The sequence below is a fragment of the Callospermophilus lateralis genome, chromosome 17, assembly GCF_048772815.1.
Source record: "Callospermophilus lateralis isolate mCalLat2 chromosome 17, mCalLat2.hap1, whole genome shotgun sequence".
NCBI classification, from domain to species: Eukaryota; Metazoa; Chordata; class Mammalia; order Rodentia; family Sciuridae; genus Callospermophilus; species Callospermophilus lateralis.
This window is the reverse complement of record NC_135321.1, coordinates 55,187,125-55,208,504: the sequence shown is the minus strand read 5'-3', so window position 1 is coordinate 55,208,504 and position 21,380 is coordinate 55,187,125. Positions and strand designations below refer to the sequence as shown.

Genomic DNA, 21,380 nt, shown 5'->3' with positions numbered 1-21,380 from the left:
AAAATAATTATATTCATTAGTATTTCACATTAGGTAGGAGAAATTGAGAAAATTCATCCACATGATTTGGCTGGGCCCGATAACACTCAGATTATTAACTGGATCAATTGCCTAAAAGTGATCCAATTTTCTCTAAAGAAAAAGACATTCCTTCAGTAACAAACCATTTTGTTCTTTTTATGATCATTTATCATTCACTCCCTACTTCTAAGCTTACAGGAAACTCTAATCACCTCAAACACAAACATTCCTGGGTTCTTTAATATTCCTTCAGTTCCTGGGCTTCTAAATGACTTTTGATCACACAGAATCAAACTCTCAGCATCTTCTGCCTTTGAGCTGGTATTCCAGAAGTCCCCTAACTACTGCCTCCCATGGACCACAGGCACGTCATCCTGTGTATGCTTTATTTGATTTATTCCTATGGCAATACCAGTTTGGCCTGTGTTTGTGCTGTTTTATGCTAAACTAGTGGTTTACAAAAATTTCCACAATGTCCCTTAAATCATTTGCACAACTAGTAGGCTTGATTTGAATTCTATGTAACATGTGTTTTCTGGTTCTGCTTCCTACCCTCAACTATTCAAGAGAGGGTAGAGGAAATAGTATTTTCCTATCTACGATATATTCACCATCTGCAGACCCCACTGCCTAAATGAGCCAAATCAGCAATCACCCACTGAATCATGAACATCTTCTCCAATAACTATCTCGCAGCCCATTCAAATAAAAGCAATAAATGTTACCAGGGGAAATACAAATTTCCACTCAACCAGGACTTTTCCATCTAAGCAACATTACAATTTATCTACCTGTTCAAATTTTTTAAATTATGAGATAGACCTGTTGGAGCTGACAATAGTCATCTGCTAATCCCAGGAGATTAATCCAACAGGGTCACTTCTTCACAGCACTGGAATCAACCAAGCATTTATTTACTGATCATTAGTTGCATGGACAACACAGTCTCAACTCTAAGGATGTTTTCAATTTCTTTATAGAAACAAGGGAGACAGGTCTGCAGCAGTGTAAGCATTATTTATCAGGTGTCTACTGTAGGAAAAGTGAGTAAGACAAAATACAACCAGGGGTTAAATTGTGTACAGTAGTTCATACCTTGCTAGAATATAATATTTCATTCTAGTTTCTGCCCTATTCACCTGGTCCAAACAGTAAGTTGGAATTTAGATAGATGGAGAAAAAGAAATTTGAAATATGGGGATTAACATGAACCAAGTTCCCAGGTAGTTAGAATCAAAGTGAATCTGAGGAGCAGTTGAGAGACAGGTCTGACCAAGGTAGTTAAAAAAGACTGAGAGAACAGTGGAAAGTACAATGAATGCCTAAGAAGAAATCAGCCTAAGGAAATCCCAGGAACAAGACACAAATTATCTGATGCAGCTCAAAGGGAGTCAGTGAAGAGTTTCCAAGAACAGCAAGGATCATTTGTCCTTAAAAGTACTCCTGAAGATGTGACCAGTACCTTAGCAAGAGGTTTCCTATACATTTGGACTTGTACTCAGAACAGAGAGCAAAAGTCAACTGAAGCATGATAACATATCACCCAGGCACATGTACATACACACACATAGTCACATTAGTTCACTTGATTTTCTTCTCTTTTTCAAAAATGATACCAAAGTAAAGAAGCACGTTATTCCAAACCATGAGAGAAATTCATATAATCTATGTTCTCATTTAACTATATCTAATGCTATAGTTCTCAAACTTGAATGAAGTTCAAGAACCTTGTGAAGACAAATAATAATTATCAAAGATCCAAAGAAGCCAGGTGTGATTGGAGCATGACTATAATCCCCCCAGCTCAGGAGGCTGAGGCTGCAGCACCGTGAGTTCAAGGCCAGCCTCAGCAACTCAACAAGGCCAGAGCAACTTAGAGACTCTGTTTCAAAATAAAAAATAAAAAAGGGTTGGGGAAGTGGCTCAGGGATTGCGCGCCCCTGGGTTCAGTCCCTGGTGCCAAAACGAAGAATCAAAAAAATCTAAAGAAAGTTTCACTAAAGGATTCTTGGGCACCTGGGTTTGAAAAAGACTGACTAAAATAAAACAATAAATAAAACGACCTTATAACTAATTTAAACACACACTGTCTCTCTCTAACCACCCCCGACACACACACTTTAAGAATCCAGATGGAAACTATGTATTCAACCAGAGATATGAAAAGTTGTGCTCTATACATGTAATAAGAATTGTGATGCATTCCGCTGTTATATATAAATTTAAAAAAAGAGAAAAAAGATTATAGAAAAAAGATTACAGAAAACTGATGTTTACTGAAAAATAATCATAAAATCCAATGTGTGAGAAAAACATCTAGAACCACTGTGCAAACCCCAGCAATTTCTATTAAACAAGATGCCATTGACAGTTTGCCTAATTCCAAGGTTAGAGTAAGAAATGTTTTAAGTGCTAGACTTTTTACGAGACCTTTTCTAAAATAATCATTTGCCTTGTGGGGTTTTCAAACTGCCCAATAGAATCTGTTTTCTATTTTTCCTACCGTACACCTAGTCAGTCTCCCTGTTCATTTTTTTGTCTTTCCATTTATTAAAAGGTTTTAAATTTATTAACTGATACATAAAAATTGTACATATTAATGGGGTAGCATGTTGTTTTTAGATACATGTATACACGGCATAATATTTAAATCAGGTTAAGCCCTGTTGATGTTTGTAATATAATTATTAGTTTCATAAAAATGCCTCCCAATCGTCGGTACTAACAAGCGTAATTCGTTTGCTTACAACTTTCCCAGGAAAACAAAATTACCCTGACTCTCACCACCATCAACATGGGAAGTCAGGCATCCTCCAGCAATAGTCACTAATAAAATTCTCACCACGTGGTGAGACCCTAAAATACCCCCAAATCCTCTGCAACTACTGTTTCACCTCTGTGGAAATGTTCTCCTTAACTTAAGGCTAATGACCACACTTCAGCAGTAATCAGAAATCCAAGAGCTGCCAGGGCGCCCGGGATCCATAATTCTAGTTGATCACAAATGATGTTTTTCTCTCAACTGAAGATGATTCCCAGGTTGTGGGGCACAACAGGAGGCTAGGGGACAATACGTGGAATAACTGGCAGTGGCATGTGTGCACATTTCTAAACTGAGGCTCCATATAAAATTGTTTGATGATAGGGTATCCCTTTAGAAAAAATGAGAAGGGGCGGTTTGGGGATGTACTGCTATTCCATGATTCATTCTACCTAAGAGAATTCTGAGTCTATGAAATGGGAAGTGACAATCGAAGGCACCAGGCAGCCAGTGGCAGCAGCTGGAGCAGAACACCTAGGGCTGATGCCCAGGCCAGCACACCAAGGAGTTACCAATGTAACCATCACCACTGGTGGCAGGTGTTCGGTGCACTGAGAACTCTGTGACAGCACCAAGAACCTCCCATCAAGTACAGCAACACAAACAAGGAACCTGAGGGCAAAATTCACTATAATCCCAGGACACCAAGATCTCAGAAGAGGGCTGGGCAGAAAAATCTCAGAAACGTTAATTAAGAACAAGAGGATTTATTTTTAGCTTTAAATGACATTAGCTGGAAAGTGTACTCTAGGAAGAAATGGACAAGTGTGTGTGATCATTTAATAATAGCATGAGCATGCCCTGGAGAAGCAAACAGGAGTCATGAGGGTATCCCAGATTCTAGCCATGACATCTGCTCCATCGCCTCTGATCAGCTGACCTTGGGGCACACAGGGACTAGTCTGCACTTGAAGAATTTTTCCAGGTGTTTCTGAGGTTGCTCTCCTCCTTCTTGCATCTGTTGCAACTGGGAGAAACTGCCCTTTCATCAGATCTTCCCCCACTGCATGTCCACCCCTGCTCCCCAGAGCTCTTTTAAAGTTCTTCAAGCTGTTTCAGAGCAGTAGTACTCCAGTTCTTCAGCTCTCCCAGGGCACCTGCAGGCAGGTGCAGGTGGGTGGGCCAGTCCCTCCTCAATGAGCATGAACCAACATGGGACCCAAGAACAGGAAGAGCCACTACCCAGAAAAAAAAAAAAAATGAGCACTTTATCCCAAGGCTCAAGGGCTAAATGATACCCACTCACCAGCATCACTCAACTTCTCAGGGTTCAAAGAGAACCAGGCCCTTCCCAGTCTCATTTCAGAGACCTCAAAAGCTCACTAACATTAATTCCAAGCTCCAAGACAGTTAAAATCAGGTAACCTACAGAGGAGTTTCTTACTGTAATCTCACAGAGAAACAAGACTGTCCTTTCCGTGGAACTCTGCAGAATGTTTCATAAAGACATAATGTTAAAAAAAATAGTAGGGACCTTCTAGTCCTGGACAAGCTAGGTTTTCATCAGTGTAAAGTCAGGAGTGTGCAGAAGCATGTCGGCCTGACATGAAACTTGAACCTGGAAAAACTGTTCTTTGTGTCTTCAGATTATCCATGCCTCCCCTTGCCAAGCTGCCTCCATCTTCTCATGGTACTTCAGCCTGCAGTTTCTAAAAAACATGACCATCAGTCAAGGGATGCCTCTCCCTGCACTCTTGCCTGTCCAGTGTCTTCTCTAACTAGGGAGTAGAAGCTGTCAAGGTCTCACTCATTACTGCAACAGGTGAGAGAAAGACCCTGTCCAGCACAAGGGCTCCATGTCCCTAAATGGCCATCCCCTGGGCAGCTGTGAGGCGAGAACTGTAATAAGTCGCTACTGAGCAGCCTCAACCTCCACCCCTCACCACTGAGTTTTAAATAGCAGATGGCATGGAAGAAGCGAAATCGAGTCCAGTGCCAGGGGCTGTGGTACATGTTGAGGATGATCAGAGCTCAGAGGAAGGCAGAGCAAGGCTTGAGCAGCTTACCTAAGGCATCCAGGATTCTTATTTTAGGAAACTGACATCTTACAACTCAGAAGGCAACTGTAACTTGAAACTGAATAGCCTAGAGCTATCATAGAGGGGGTTGGGACAACCCACCCTGGCCTCTACCAGATCAGGCTGGCACAGGCAGGGGAAAAGGCCTTACTCCTTTGGGGGTAAGCGATGATTAGAATTGTACTCAATGCTTAATTTATTTAATAAATATTATAAACAGTGAGGCACAGAGAAGTAAAGTAATTTCCCTGGGGTGACACAGAAGGGGAATAGTCAAAGATTAGAACCCAGATCCAGGTGCAGTGGAACCTGCCTACAATCCCAAGTACTACTTGGGAGGCTGGGGCAGGAGGATTGCCTGAAGCCAGGAGGTGAGAATTGTCTGGGAAAGAAGGAAAGAAAGAAAGAAAAGATTGGAACCCAGAAAGCTGGCTCCTAGGTGTAAGCTCTGGTCTGAACTGAGGCAAGGCTCCCTCCTCAAGATGTGTGCAGAAGACAGTTCAGCACACAGAGCAGCCAATTGCTCTTTACACCACTTATGAACAGACTTTTTCAAAAGCAATGAGTGAAGGAGGATAATAACAGTCTGCAGTGAGAATTCCTGTAGTAAAGATGCTTACAATCTTTCCATTCCTTTGAGCTCCACATCTCAGTTTCTGCACCATCAAAACACTGCTAACCCCAGCATCCCCCTTTAAGAGCTGGTGTGAACGTTTAATGAAGTAACACTGGCAGCAATGTGCCCACAGCCTGGCACACACAGAGTACTGAGTAAGCGTCAGTTCCTCCTCCCAGGGCAACAGTCCCCAGAAGCAACCATAGCCTCTTTCTTCCAGACCCCTAAATGTCCCCTAAACCACCAGTATCCAGGAAATGAGTGGTGGTGACCGCCTGAATCACCAGCTTGAAACCATTAGCCAGAGTCGTCTTCCCCACAAATTTCAAACTGGATCCCCAGGACTTTTTGTTTATTGGTTTTTGTTTTGTTTTGCTTTGTTTTTTTTAGGTGCTGGAAATGAACCCAGGGATTCAAGAATGCTAAGCACGCTGCACACTCAGCCCTGATCCACTGGAGTTTTAGAGATGGTCTCAGTCATCAATCCACAAACACAGGGAGGAAAGAGCATAGAAGCCAATCCTCACTTCAGTTGTGGGAAGGGTCTCAGGACCACTCCACCCTCCCTCTTTAGTGGGTCAGAAGAACAGGTAAAGGGAATGGCTTCTTGAGGGGTCTCCAGAACCTCCTGCCTCCCCTTTCCCAGGCCTAGCTCAGAGCCAGAAATGCTTCCCTGGTTCCAAACCACAGTCTCTTCCTGTCTGATCTGCTCTACAAAGACTTGTCCCAGCATGAGAACCAGACACACACACACACCACCTACCCCCATGTCATCTCACAGTCTATGTCCAAGTAGGGGAGGAAGATTTGCCTTGGAGAGCCAGCCAGCAACACAGGAGACCCCTGCCCAAATCAGCACCATGGCCTCAGCTCTGCAGTCAGAGGGGCCATCACTCACACCTGGACAGAACTGAAGCTATCTTGAATGGGTAACATCACACATGAACTGTGTATGGTTCACGTCAACTCACTCATTGAACTGAAATTGCATAGTAACTGAGGAACTAACCCTTAAAATGACTGAGAAGACTCAGCTTGATCCACTGCAAGGGCTGGAAAAGACCTACTGATTTTCACCTGGCCTCTGTCATGCATCTACCGGAAAAAAGAATGTTAGTTCATTATGAATATCTTTTTCTTTCTGAAAACTCTTTGGTAGGAAGCATGCTATCAAAAGGGAGGGGAGGGGTGTGACATTGTTGCTGGTTTCTAAAATAAAAAATGACAGGGTGATCAATACAGTTAATTTCTAAGACTTTATCATCAAAATTTCACAAAGTATAGCTTTCTATTACATAAAACATATTAAGATTCTAGTGAATAAAACTGACTTAAGTTGATCACATTAAAAATTTATGGGGGGGGGTTGGAGTAATAGCTCAGGGGTAGAGCCTTGTACACGTGAGGCACTGTGTCCGATTCCCAGAACCACATATAAATAAGAAAATAAAATAAAGGACCATCAACAACTAAAAAAATATTTTAAAAAAATTTATCTGGGACTGGGGCTGGGGCTCAGTGGTAGAGTGCTTGCCTCACATATACAAGGCACTGGGTTCGCTCCTCAGCACCATGTAAAAAAAATAAATGAATAAGTAAAGATATTGTGTCCATCTGCAGCTTAAAAATTTTTTAAAAGAAAATTTATCTGTTCCACTGGAACTTTTCCTCAACATTCCAAATGGTACCAAAGTGTCACTCCCAAAAGAGAAAAAGCCCAGATTCTATTTTGGAAGATTATGACACTTTAATGTAAATTGAAAATCACTGTGTCCTACAAGAGAAAAACGTGAGAATGAGAACTGTTGTACCATGTCATCCAAATAGATTAGAAGAAATGGCCTGGTCCCACCAGCTGAAGTCCCTGTTGGCTTCCTGCCTCACCCTCTCTGAATTTCCACAGAAGTGAGGGTGGCACCAGGTGAACAGGGTGCTCCTGTATGTCCTTCAGGAACCAAATCCTCTGTGGCCTCGGTGTACAGTTTCTGCCAGTTGTGCATCTCACAGGATGGTAATGTCGAAATAAAAGGTAAAGTCCGTCTGCTTCCTCCTCCTGAGTGCACACATTCCTTCTGTGCTCATAACTTTGGCACCACTGACACTTCACATTCCCCAAACAAGTGCCACTTGCAAATTCCTCCATGCAGCCCCTACAAGGCCCCCTTCAGATTCACTGGAATCGAAATAAGTATTTCAAGGAGCAATTACAAATGCTGAAACTCCCGGATTTTCCACATCAGAGAACCTTTTTTTTTTCCCCCCCTACATTTCAGCACCACATATTCCACACAAATCAAGTTTTTGTTGCTTTTTTTTTTTTTTTTTTTTGAGCAGCAGCCATGTCCAAACCCCATCAGGAACCTCCAGGTCTTACCTCTTGCATTTGGCATGTGGCCAAGCCGCCATTGTGTCTCACTCCTAACCCTCCGGATCCTAAATCTGTCTCCTGATGTCCCAAATTTAGCCTGAAGCCTTGCTTTGGCATGAAAAGAATTGGAACTACTCATTCGAAACCTGGATCATTTTTCCATCTCCAAAGAGAGAGGCAATTTTAGTAAATCTCAAATAAAAGAATAAATGGGGGCTGGGGTAGTAGCCCAGTAGGAAAGCGCTTGCCTTTCATGCATGAGGCCCTGGGTTCGATCCTCAGCACACATAAAAATAAATAAATAAAAATAAAGATACTATTTAAAAAAAAAAGAATAAATGGGTCAGGCATAATTCCTTGTAAGGAAACTGATCAATACATCAATTGCAAATCATTCCTTGTAAGAAGGATGATAATTACGTGGGTATCAAAAATCTATAAGGTGGCTGAACACCCCTTCATGAAGAATGAGGTTAGGAGGATGGAAACCCCCAGAACTACAAGCTCAAGGCAGTGAGTCAGATCTAAAAGCGCACTGAAATGCAGGCTGGCCGGAGCGCGTGTTTGCTGCAGAAGCTGGGGTGCCTCATGGCAGCAGGGATCAATGCTCCATTGTGAGTCCTGCACTAAGCAGACTCCACAGGCCACTGTGTATGCCACAGCACGAGCCCTGAAAGGACAAAAACCACTAAATCTGAGGCAGAGAGCAGGTTTGCCCATTTGAAAGCCGAAGCTACCGACCAGCAGTTATAGAAATGAAGTTGGAGGAACACAGAGTATCAGTGGGCCTCAGGGAAAAAAAAAAAAAAAAACAGATCCTCCTAACAGCAAAGCAGAAAGGGAAGGAAAAAATGGGAGGCCCTCCTGTGGAGAGCAAGTGGTCTCACCCAGATTCTGCAGGCACCAGCCCAGGTCAAGAGAGGAGCAGAAGCCAGACAAGCAGAGGCCTGGCAGAGGTTAACGGGCTGGAGCCCTAAGCAAACATGCACTTAACATCCAAATCAAACACACTTCAGAAAGACTTAAATAAAATGAATCTCCTCAAATGGAGTTGCAAGTAGGCATTCTCGGGGTCTTGCCATGAATCTCAACCAAACAAATTCTGCAATTAGGGGAAACTCCATTTGTTACTTTATTCCAAAGTTAAATGACATCATGAAGGAAGATTATAAAAATGATTCCAAAGAAATAGTTCTTAGATATTTCACAATACTTTCTCTTTTTCTCACAATACTTTTAATGTGAAGTATTGAAATATAAACTCAGTGAAACACTAGCAAGTTGTTTTTTTTTTTTTTTTAATTTCAACAAGTTCATTTTTAAAGTTCCATGGTCACAGTGATAGGGAAAATAGGACTATGGGATAATGGTTTAGTTAGCACTTGTATACTGTATTATGTAAAAACGGTGTTTGTAAAAGCATTGCCACAATTGAATTTCCTAGATAACCCAAACATCAGTGTAAAACTCAATCAAAGCCAACCGAATCTTCATTCAAACCTTCTCACCTGCCTTTTGATTTTTCCCTATTAATTCCCTCTCCACAATCCTTTCACTGTGCTAGATGAAGTCAAATTCATACAAGTAGAATAACTCTGCATGGTTTTCCATCAATCTGGTGGTAGAAATTAGGTCACCAAAATCCCCTGCCCACTCTTTACTTAAGGCCACCACTCTGCAGTCTTATTGCCTTGAAGAGTGCAGGCAACCAAGAGTTCATTGCTGTTTCCAACTAACTCAGCAGACCTTCGCAGGTGATTAAAGAGCTCCAAGCCTCAGTCACTTCATCAGTAAAATGAGACAATGGTGGCACCTTTCTCCTGAGGCAAGGTAAGCTGCTGGATGTCAACTGTACTTGGCATAGCAAAGGCTCAAAATCGTTTCTTTAGTTGTTAGATTCTGTCTGTATTCTGGCAGCAGTCAGATTACCAAAGTTGATCCACGCAAGTTTAGCTATGAAATTGGTCTGATGTAACTGACAGACCATCAAGTCAATGACTGTTCCCCAGGTGGAGCAGACTGAATAAGGCCACCCAAAGACATCAAGTCCTCATCCCCGGAACATGATACCGTGTTTGGGAAAAGGGTCTGTTCAGACATAATTGAGGATGGTGAGATGAGGAGGCAATCCTGGATTATCCAGGGAGGCCAAAATCTAAAGAGAGGATCTTTAAGAGACACACAGGTCAGAAGAACACAGAGGAGAAACAAGGGGATGGAGCAGAGACTCTAATGATGCAAACACAAGCCAAGCAACACCAAGGAATCCCTGCATTTCCCCATGAAACTAGGAGATAGGTATGGATCAGGCCATGCCAGAACTGTGAGAGAATAAATTTGTTTTTTTTTTTTTAAGTCAGCAAGTTTGTGATAATTTGTTACAGCAACCCCAGGAAACCAATACACCAGGAAAGAATAGTGGTGATTCATGGAGCAAAAATTAAAAGGGAGATGAGACATTTCCACAGCTAGGACTTATACTTCTTAGAGAAACTCCTACAGGGGAGGAAAACTTGAATTGAACTTGGACTTAAGATCTGTGAAATTGTTTATAAAGTGTGGAGTCTGGGAAAACAGTCATTTGGACATTACAACCAGTTTCCTGTCTCATAAAAGGTGGGCATTTGTTCCCTTTCAGGATGTGTTCCATTTGTTTTGGAAAAGCCATGCACACCACTGAGCCAGCAGCTTACACAACCCTAATACCAAGTCCCTAACCAACAGAGGTCATGCGAAGGTGGCCTTTTAGGATTGCTGTCTTTGGAGAACGCTTGTCTTCTCCAAATTCAGATTAGGTTCTGTGATTCTCCAGAGGTAAGCTGGGTTTGAATGTAGCAGTGCTCCCTGCAGGGAGGTGACAATGGAATCAGGAAATAGATTTATAAGTAAAATCATTACCCAGTACACTCAATCAATAATTGTGGGACAATCTGCAGAGTGAGTGAGTGGTGTATTTGGTCCTGGAAATGGAAGGGGAGGCAGGACTGCCACCCTCCAGCAGATCTAGGGCAGCACTGCAGGATGATGATGAAGAAGGAGGAGAAGGAGGAGGAGAAGGAGAAGGAGAAAGAGAAGGAGAAGGAGAAGAAGGAGGAGAAGAAGGAGAAGGAGAAGGAGAAGGAGAAGGAGAAAGAGAAGGAGAAGAAGGAGGAGAAGAAGGAGAAGGAGGAGAAGGAGAAGGAGAAGAAGGAGGAGAAGAAGGAGAAGGAGAAGGAGAAGAAGGAGGAGAAGAAGGAGAAGAAGGAGGAGAAGGAGAAGGAGAAAGAGAAGGAGAAGGAGAAGAAGGAGGAGAAGGGGAAGGAGAAGGAGAAGGAGAAGGAGAAGAAGGAGGAGAAGGAGAAGGAGAAGGAGAAGAAGGAGAAGGAGAAGAAGGAGGAGGAGAAGGAGGAGAAGGAGGAGGAGAAGGAGGAGGAGAAGGAGGAGAAGGAGAAGGAGGAGGAGGAGGAGGAGGAGGAGGAGGAGGAGGAGGAGGAGGAGGAGGCGGCCAGAAGCAGGGATCCTAATGTTAACAATGCTGACCTTGACAATGCCAATCTGTTGCAGGCCAACAACCCAAGAGTCACCATTGGAAGCACTGTATATATTTTCTTGGGGGTGGTGGTGGAGGGGTACCAGGAATTGAACCTAGGGGCACTTGATCACTGAGCCACACCCCAGCCCTATTTTGCATTTTATTTAGAGACAGGATCTCACTGAGTTGCTTAGTGCCTCCCTTTTGCTGAGTCTGGCTTTGAACTCGAGATCCTCCTGCCTCAGCCTCCTGAGCCACTAGGATTACAGCCATATACTACTGTGCCTGGCTGAGAGCCCTGTATGTTGATCATCTCTTTTGGTCCTTGCCACAGACTGAGAGGTAATCACTGCTGTCCCCACTTTACACAGGAGACATTTTAGGCCCAGATGGATTAAGTAATTCATCCTTAGTCAAATAGCTACATCAAGCTTTGGTTTCAAAGCCAGGTGGCTGGACCCCAGAGTCCTCTCTTAGCCACTGGGATGGTGTGAAAAGAGTAAGAGATTTGGGTTGAGCATTATGACAGCAGGTAGAGTGACAGATTATATTACAGAGTAGGATGCATTAGAGGAGGACAGCCTAGTGATAAGTCACTGGACACCAAAAGACAAGAAGATGCCAGGAGGCAGGTGGGCGAGGTCTCTCCGCAGTACCTGAACAAAGGTGACCGGTGCAGGTCAAGTGTGTTCTAAGAGCAGCAAATGCAAAGCAAAGGAGCCGAGAGCAGCTTTTGACCATGAAAAGCCCCATGCTTTCTCTCAAGAGGGCTCTACCTCACTTGGACGGCTTTTATAAATCACAGATGCTCCTGGCCCCATGCCAGCCTCCTGAATCAAAACTGTTTTGGGTGTTACTGTCCTTTAGCAAGCACCCCTCTACCCCATCCCCACCCACCACAAGGTACTATGAACCATAAAGGTGGAGAACCTCTGTTGCCATAAAGAAGAGCATTCACAGACTGAATCCAGAGAATGAAATGATGGGGGTGCTGCAGGAGATGAGTTACAGGCTGCGGCAATGGTCCAGGCAGAAGACGGGAATATCCCAATTGGATGGTAGAGTTTTCATGGGGTACTTTCTATTAAACTTGCAATTGTATAGCCAAATTGAAGGCTTACTTGAGACTATTTAGATTTGCATTATGTTTAAACAATATGTTAAATGTTAGAATGTAGATTGCATTAGTAGAGTCCATGTTCTAACAACAGCAATTCAGCTACTAATTACAAATTCAACCCATTGATGATTAGTGAGTCACTTTTTATTTAAAGCTTGCAGTCAGGCCTGGTGGTGGTACACACCTGTAATCTCAGCTATTGGGGAAGCTGAGACAGGAGGATTGCAAGTTCAAAAACAACCCTGGTCAACTTAGCAAGACCCTGTCTCAAAATTAAAAACTGAAAGAGCAGGGAATGCAGTAGAGTGGTAAAGCATCCCTGGAGAAAAAAAGGAAAATAAAATCTTGATAATTGCTTCGTAATCATTTTACTATATATCAAAACATAAAGCAAATGAATACATAACTATTATAATCAAAGTATTGGCTTTTTTTCTCCTCTGGCATCCCAGAGTTCTTTTTTTTATAAACAGCTTGAAACAATACTTGCAGACCTATAGTTACCTCTTCTCAGCAAGCACTGGGTTAAACCTTTCTGATGTGCCTGATACCAAGAAATTCTAAATACTTGATTAAATTGCTCACATCCTGGAAAGCCACAGTGTACTTGGAAATGGCAAAAATTATGAGACTACAATCTTTACCTGGTCTAAAACTTGATATCAGTGCTTTACCAATTGTGGAGCTCTAACAATTCAAAGGGTATCCTTTAGAAATGAGACTTTACTGCTAAGTCAGTGGATGTAAATCATCTTAAATTGGCTACTTTACCAAGGGACACATACATACTTGCTTAGTCCTCCATGATGTTAAAAGAAAAATATATATGTATGTGAACTAAATTCTCAGGCCAAAGAACCAGTCTAAGAAAATAAGAAAAACAGCACTGTTCAGCAGAAAAAAAAATATGACATGAGTTAAAAGTTGAATAAACACAAAACACTTCTCCCAAGAAAACTGCTGACATCAACAATACTATTAATATAACAAAGCTCCCCTCTTGTTGGAAACTCTATTACAAAAGGACATCAGATTAACACTATTTTAAAAATAATGTTACTTACTTGTGGAAAATTCGCCCAGAGTACTTATCTTCTGCCCCCTCCACATCACAAAGAAATGAGCACTGAATTGATCATATTTGATAATGATCAAAAGACACCTCTAGACATGAGCAACAGGAAGAATTCAATGATACCAATGTTTCTCCTAACCTCAGAATGCTTTGTATTCATCCCTACAAAAGTATATATAACTTCAAATACAACCGTAAGCACTTTTAGCTCAGATTTCAGTTACATAAACACAGGATCATAATTTGGAGCCACACTGCTTGCTAAAAGATAGTTGGCTGTTGCCAATAAACATTGTAAGTTTGGGGAAACCAAAGATTTCCTTGGTAATTCTTAGCTCTGAAAGAAAAAATACCAAGCAATACATATTTGGATTAAGATAAAAAGAATTTCCTTTTGTTGTAGCTTAAGTAAGAATTTAAAAAAAAAAAAAAACACAGATCTTTTTTTTATCTGAGAATCTGATCTAAAATATGCCTAAAAATATAATTTAAAAGGACTCTCAGCCTTTTATGAAAAAGAAAAATATCCCATTTTTAGAAATGTAATGCATTTTTTAAATGCACAGATTCAGGTCTGGAATAATTCCACTCTTCATTAATGCTATTTTAAATGCACTGTTTCAGGTCTGGAATAATTCCACTGTTTATTAATGCTAAGATGACTTATTTACAAATGTTCTGGTACATGATATTAAAATGCTCCTACCTGGAAAATGTTAGGGAATAATCTTCTTACCTATCAGTTACATTTTTATTCTCTTTAAAAATTCCCATTCTCTTTTTTTAAGGACCCAGAGGAGTACCAGGGATTGAACCCAGGGCACTTAACCTCTGGATCACATCCCCAACACTTTTTTTTGTTTACTTTGGAGAGAGGGTCTCACTAAATTGATTAGGGCCTCAATAAGTTGATGAGGCTAGTCTAGAATTTGTGATCCTCCTGCCTCTGCCTCCCAATTCACTGGGATTACAGGGGTACACCACCATGCCCAGCCCATTCTCTTTTAAATAGTGTGGCTTCTTACATCTTTGCAGAAAGTTTAATACTTACAATATTACAATATTTACAATACTTAAAGTGCTAAATAAGCACTTTACATAAGAACTGGAATACAGGTGTTATAGTTTGGATGTGAGATATTCCCCCAAAGCTCATGTGTGAGACAATCAAGAAGGTACACAGGAAAAATGATTGGGTCATGAGAGTCTTAACCCAATAAGTGAATTAATCCTCCAATGGGAATTAAGTGAATGGTAATTAAAGTGGTAGAGTGTATGTTTGAATCAGCTTTTTCACCACTGTGACTAAAACACCCACCAGAACAACTGTAAAGAAGGAAAAGTTTACTTGAGGGCTCATGGTTTCAGAGGTCTCAGTCCATTGAAGGCCAGCCCCATTCCTCGGGGCTCGAGTTGAGGCTAAACATCACGTTGGAGTGTGTGGCAGAGGGAAGCAGTTCCTATGTTGATCAGAAGCAGATTCTATCGCCAGATACAAATATACACCCCACAGCCACATCCCCAATGAACCACTTCCTCCAGCCACACTCCACCTGCCCCCAGCCATCACTCAGTTAATCCCATCCAGGATCAAGTTTCTGATTGAGTTAAGGCTATAACCCAATCATTTCTCCTTCTTGCATTGTCTCACACGTGAGCTTTGGAGGGACACCTCCCATCCAAACCATAACACTGTGGCTGGCGAGGAGGGCGTTGGGGGCATGACTTTGGGGTATATATTTGTATCTGGCAAGTGGAGATACCCCTCTCTCTCTCCCTCCCTCCCTCCCTCCCTCTTTGTCTCTCCCCCTCTCTCCTCCAGATCAATGGGAGTTGCTTACCTCTTCAATACTCTGCCATGACGTTCAGCCTCACCTCCAGCCCTGAGGAATGGAGCCAGCCTTCTATGAACTGAGACCTCTGAAACCCTAAGCCTCCAAATAAACTATTCCTCCTCTACAATTGTTCTGGTGAGATCTTTTAGTCACAGCAGCAAAAAAAAAAAAAAAAGCTGTGGGTACTTGAAGTCAATGTTGGCTCACTGGAGGTGCCATACCCAACCCTGTGGTTCTCCTCCCTTCCTGTCTAACCAGCTCAATGCAGCTGAGGGGACAGATTTGGGAAGGGGGACAGACTTTAGTACAAAAAATGACTTTGGAAAAAAAAAAAAAAAAGGATTGCTGGCTCAGGTTGCCACAGTAGCTAAGTTACCTGAATTTAATTCCATCCCACCCACATATTCCCTTTAAAATACAGAAATGTCCATGCAAATGAGAGCAGGAAAGAATTTCTTCTACTTATGTAACATTAATAGGATGGATAAAGACATGATGAGCACCCAAGTCTGAGACAGGGAAAATGAGCAGGGAGAGAGCTGCAGGCGCCTTCCAGCCCACGCTAGACCTCTCCCTCAGCAGCTCTCAAGGCCTCTGTGCTGATCACAGAAGCAGTTCCTCATCCCCTTCCACACACACCACCCACAGATAACCTTCCCTCTGTCGTGAAAGTGCCATGAGTTAAGAGATAAATATTTCCAAAAAAGTATGGGAAAATACTTTGAAAGAAGGAAAGGAGTTAGTAACATTATTATAGTTTTAACAAAACCATAAATTGGATGATAACTCCAGTAAAAAAAAATATATATATATAATATATATGAATGACAGGTCAATAAACAAACACAAATGACCAAAAGCCTTCCCAAGATTTTTTCACTGTGATTCTAAAGAAAAACTATTTTATGGACAAATTGGGCACAAACTGAAATATTTCCGGTCTGTTTTGAGATCTGAATATAAATGAATACAACTTTTCTAGAGGGCAGTTTGTGGAAAAATACACCGCAGGTTGAATATTCCTTGTCCAAAATACTTAGGACCAGAGTGTTTCAGATTTTTGAATTTTTTGGACTCTGGAATATTTGTGTAGACTTGACAAGTGGAGCATTCCGAATCTGAACATCTAAATCTTTCTGAGCCACCTACATAACCCTCGGAGTTTCAAGTTCTGGAGCATTTTGGACTTGGATTTGGAGATTTTCAATTAGAGATGTTCAACTGTTCAGACATTTATGGTGATTTCTCTTTTTTAAAACACACAAATTAAAAGCAAACCCAGGAAATATATTGAATTACTAGTAATAGCATTAAGTGGCAAGATTATAAACTTCTTTCTTCTTTATATTTTTACCTATTCCCAATTTACTCTACCAAAAAGTAAACATTATTTTTTATCAAAAAAGAGCTAAAGGGAAATTGTATAATGTAAAAAAAGTGCCAAGTGAACTATAAAGCAACGTTTCTACTAAAACATTTCCAGGAGATATAAATTAAAAATATTTGTATAAAATCCTTTTAAAATAGTTATGAATATGATGAAATTTTTGCTACTGACTTTTCAGGGTAAAGGCGAGCTACTTCAATGCTCTAATTTGCAAAGCTCATTCCCTTATTGAAGCAATGAGTACCTTGTATGTACACACACCGTTCTTGACAAACTAGGCACAAAGTGATCAGTTTTAATTTTTAAAAATTAATGACAAGCTAGATATCTGAATGGTGTAAAATCTCCACTGGGTTGGAGAGGAGATGCAACATTGTATAAAGAGTCTGTGGATGGAAAGAGAAAACAAAACAAAAACAAGTGTTTACCCCCAAATAAGAGAGACCTTAGGCTGCCTTCTAAAAATGGCAAATGAGTTTTATTGAGCAAACTTTATCAGTCATTTCTTCTTTTCTTTTTTACAAACATGCCCACCTTGTATATATAATTTATTTTTACTTTCAGTTTGGCTATATATTTAATGGAAAAGTTTTCAACAACCAGAAATGTAAAAAGGAAATATAATTAGGAAAAAAGTTACTAAAAATGATTTATTACATTTCAATATGCTTGATTCATTTTTTTGAATCTCCATTTCAATATATTTCATTCTTTAAAAAAAAAAGTCACATTTGATTTTAAGACTTGAATATTTATTCTCCTAGTTTTTATCAGACAGACATATGGGCGATCTTTTCCTCAAAGATTTTCTTTTTATGGTGGAGGGGCAGTCTAGGAATTGAATTCAGGGGCATTCAACCACTGAGCTACATCCCCAGCCCTATTTTTGTATTTTGTTTAGAGACAGGGTCTCACTGAGTTGCTTAGCGCCTTGCTTTTGCTGAGGCTGGCTTTGAAGTCATGATCCTCCTGCCTCAGCCTCTTGAATCAAATGAAATTATAGGCACACAACACCCTGCTGGCTTCCTCTGAGATTTTCTTTGACACATTCTGCTGTGGAACCAAGAAATATTAGCCCCAAAGTCACTTCCTCTGGGAAGCCTTCCATCATTAGCTTGAGTTTTCCAATTTTATCTGTTCTCAGGGCATGATGTTGCCCTCTTAGTAGCACCACTCTGGGTGTGTCATTACACATATATATTTGTGTGTTTCTTCCACTGGAATGCAAAAACTTGAGGACAAGGGCCTGACCTGTTTGGCTCACTCCTGTACCCCCAATGTGTAGTATTTACAAACTAAAAATACCAGGTAAGTAAAAGCCATGATGTTCTCAGAGTGAGAAGACCCAGATACAGCTTATTAAAACATAAGATCCCAAATTCTCTCATGAGTTAGATTAGCTCCATTCAAAGAAACAATGCTCTTATTGCTGCAGCCCAGCTGGGCAAATGACATTCAAAAGTGCATATTCTGTTCCAGATGGGGAGGAACTGCAGTGCCACAGGAAGAATACTGTGCCTGGTCCCTGAAGGCTGGTCAGTGTTCACATCCCTGGTTCTGCTACTGACCAGCCACTCCAGGCCCCAGTACATGTCTCTGTCTATAAAATATGCAAGCCATTACCAACTTCAAGGGATTATTTTCTGAAGACCAAATGTTTTGAGACAAGACGAGTCGGGGGGGGGGGGGGGGACACAAAGCCACCTACAATGTTAAGTTTTCTTATTATCTTGACAAATTCAGATATTCATAGGTAAATAGGGCAAAGACCCCAAAAATGAGACCCCAAGTATTCATTAGATAATCAGTATGAAGATTTTATCTATCATTCACAGAAAACATTAAAATGCAGATTGAGTAATAATGTTACTATTGATGTCTCTTGCCACCACGCTCTTCTTTTAATGTAGCCACCTGAGACTTCACTGCAGCAAAGCATGCATTCGACACGTGGAGGCTCTCTTGCAATGCCAAGCCTCCTAGGACAGTATTATCACAAGATGTTTCCAAACAACGCACCTCATTATTGCTCCTTCCCCAAATAGGTGAAAGTTATGCCAGAACAAAATCACTGTCTGATGGACATTCCCCTACACTTAAAAGGCCAATAAAAAAAAAAAGCCATTCCAATTATGGGTCAATCTGTTTCATTACTCAGAGGTTCATTTTGCAACCAATTCCTCCTCAGAGGCACATAAGAAAGGTGGCTTAAATTTTGTGCATTTCCAAGGTTTTCCTATAAGCATGGTAGGTCCCCGGGCAATACCTGCTCTGAAACACTCCAGATAAAAACCATGCCTGTCATCATCAACAGCGGGGAGCTCTGGGATCAAAACCAAGCCCTGTCTGAGCCTAGAACAGCCTGGCTTCTGCCTACATCCAGCCCAGCAGATGCCAATGATATTCAGAGAAACAATTAAGCATCATGGTGCTTCTGAGCGCCCTTATCTGCAAAGACCCTAGAACTCCACAATGCCCAAGTACTTACCACCACTGTCCCAACTGTCAAGATTCAGAGCAGAGAAGTGGTCCTGGATGGTGACCATTTCAGAAAGATGGATATGCCCATTTTGGTGCCTAAATCAAATCAGCTATTGATTATTTCTGCCTCTCACAGAATTGCTTTGACTGAACTGTTTCAAATTATTCCTTCAATCTGAAGGTCAAGTTAAAAAAAAAAAAGCTGCACACATTTTGCTACCACAAAACTGCTAACCAGAAGAACATCATCATTCCATAAAACATTGGGTGGAAACCTCAGAGCAGCAACCAGAAAATTTTCCCATGCAAAGATTTCCTGCATTTCCCTCTTTGCAGAATTGCCAGGGAGCTAAAAACAAATATCTATTAGTACATACACCTTTCTTTTTTGCCCGATTTTAGTAACGTTCTTATAGTCTCATCACCCACTTCAAATAAGCTAAATGGAACTTAAAACACTATTTCTTGTATAAATTTGATTTTTTTTCCCTTTGGCCAATCAATTGCATCTACAGCTTCCCTAACATCTGTACGAACTAGACTGGGGAAGAAGATGGGTAAAGAGAAACAGTTACTTAATTCTATCTTCACAGACTCTAATCCACTTAGGAAAATTTCTGGATTCAAATCTCTAAGAAATTCTGAATTCAAATCCCAGCTACACCACTTACTCCCTGCAATGCCACAGAGGTTTTCTGCATCTCAGTCTCCACCTTGGTAAACTGGGTGTGTGGCCTTTCCCACCAAGCTGTTGAGATCCAAGATAGGCAGAGTGGAAAGAGGCCATTTAAAAATCTGTCAAGCATTATATCTGAATAAGCTCTTTATGTCATTAATCCAGAGGTTCAAGGTTAAAGGCCTGCAAAGTAAAATTCCTGCAATGCCATTTTCTCAAGCAGGGAAACAGCGGGCAGAAAGTGGACGTAAGTGATTGCTAATGCATTAATGACTGACATGTGGCAGCCACCATGAGACACACAGATGCAATGTGACATTAATGGAGAGATTTGCCTGTGGTCATGGACATGGGGAGGGGGACGTTCCACCGCCTCTTGCCTTTAACTCGGGTTTGAAATCAAACGTCAGCCAAGATTAATTAGAAGCCTGGAGTTTCATTCTACTCTGTTGATAGGAAAAATACATTTCCATAATGTGAGGAAGCGTTTATGTGGGCCGCAAATCTAACTGACGGGGAGGGAAGGGCTGCCGTACTGTGAATGCTGCCTGTGTGGCGCTTGTCAGGGCAATTACTTTCTGCTCAAGTGGCTGCTTCTTAACATTTTATTATCTTAACAACAAAAAACCCTGCAAGCAATAATTATTTATTATGCTAATTCTTCAGCTTTCTTCCTGAAATTTTTGTAAGACCATTAAAAACTAGCTGTGCCCTTGAAACAAACCATGGTTTATTAATACTCAACCAATTAAGAGAAAAAAGCAAAGTCAGAGAGTGCTCCACACCAGCAATTATTAACCAAGGAGCCGGCCTGCACGCTTGCCTGGCCACAGATTTTATTTGAGGAAACATCCTATAGGTTGAACTGACTGGGAAACAATGTGAAATGTGTTTACAGCATCCCAGGGACCTCGAAAAGCTCAAAGGAACAGAAGGAAACTACTGTCCAGGTCCAGACAATTCTCAAGTCCAGGTTATGGTGGAAGCTATAGGAATACCTTTCTCACCCCTCACCAACAGAAAAAGGCCGTCAGAGGCTTTCTCCAACCCTTTATAGAAGACCCCCAAGAAAGCGCACTTTATCTTCTCATTTGGACTCTCACTGCCAAGTTTTTGGGTAGTGGTCCCCAAAGGTCCACTTGTTGAAGGCCTGCTCCCCGGCCCAAGGCACTACAGGGAGGTGGTAAGAGGTGGAGCAGAGCAGGAGGTCTTAGGTCATTGAGGGTCTACCCTTGAAGGGGACTGTGGGAATCCAGGCCCTTCCCATCTCTCTTCTACATCCAGGCATTAGGTGAAGATTTTTTGTCATGCACACTCCACCATGGTGTGCTGCCTCTCCACGGGACCAATTGACCATGGACTGACACCTTTGCAACTGTGGGCCAAAATAAATAACTTTTCCTCTTTTCATCTCAAGTATTCTGTTATAGTAACAGGAAGCTGACTAATAT

The 21,380-nt window shown here is 41.5% G+C and overlaps 1 protein-coding gene across 4 annotated transcripts in view; it reads right to left on the bottom strand.

The window, feature by feature from the left end:
* Ptprm (protein tyrosine phosphatase receptor type M) overlaps window positions 1-21,380 on the bottom strand; it is an 825,932-nt gene that overhangs the window by 779,155 nt on the left and 25,397 nt on the right. The window lies entirely within an intron of this gene.